Consider the following 382-nt stretch of genomic DNA (forward strand, 5'->3'; position numbering starts at 1 on the left):
GCGGCGAAGAGGCCTTGGGGACCGCATCCGGCGGCGAAGAGGCCTTGTGAACTGCAGCGTGCGACTTGGGGCTCTGGAGAACTGCAGCGTACAACATAGAGTCCTGGGGAGCTGCAGCTTGTATCATAGAGGACCATGGAGGCGAATCCTCTGTGGTAGTGGAGAGCGCTGGCCCCTCTGGAGACTTGGAGAGCGCCGGCCCCTCTGGAGACTTGGAGAGCGCTGCTGCTGTCATGGAGGCCAGGGGAGTTGCTACTGCTGTCATGGAGGCCTGTGGCTCTGCAGCAGACGAGGGAGAGGCCCGTGGCTCTGCAGCAGACGAGGGAGAGGCCCGTGGCTCTGCAGCAGACGAGGGAGAGGCCCGTGGCTCTGCAGCAGACGA

At 64.1% G+C, this 382-nt stretch overlaps 1 protein-coding gene across 1 annotated transcript in view; it reads right to left on the reverse strand.

Annotated features, from left to right (window-relative positions):
- The window catches only part of LOC119425077 (nuclear receptor subfamily 5 group A member 2-like), a 20717-nt gene extending 20426 nt beyond the window's left edge, over window positions 1-291 (reverse strand). The window contains exon 1 of the mRNA XM_037692601.1: window positions 270-291. The gene's annotated coding sequence lies outside the window, so the exon portion shown is untranslated. The remainder of the gene's footprint in view (window positions 1-269) is intronic.
- Window positions 292-382: the final 91 nt, after the last annotated feature.

Source organism: Nematolebias whitei, chromosome 18, assembly GCF_014905685.2.
Source record: "Nematolebias whitei isolate Nwh7 chromosome 18, NemWhi1, whole genome shotgun sequence".
In the NCBI taxonomy this organism is placed as follows: domain Eukaryota; kingdom Metazoa; phylum Chordata; class Actinopteri; order Cyprinodontiformes; family Rivulidae; genus Nematolebias; species Nematolebias whitei.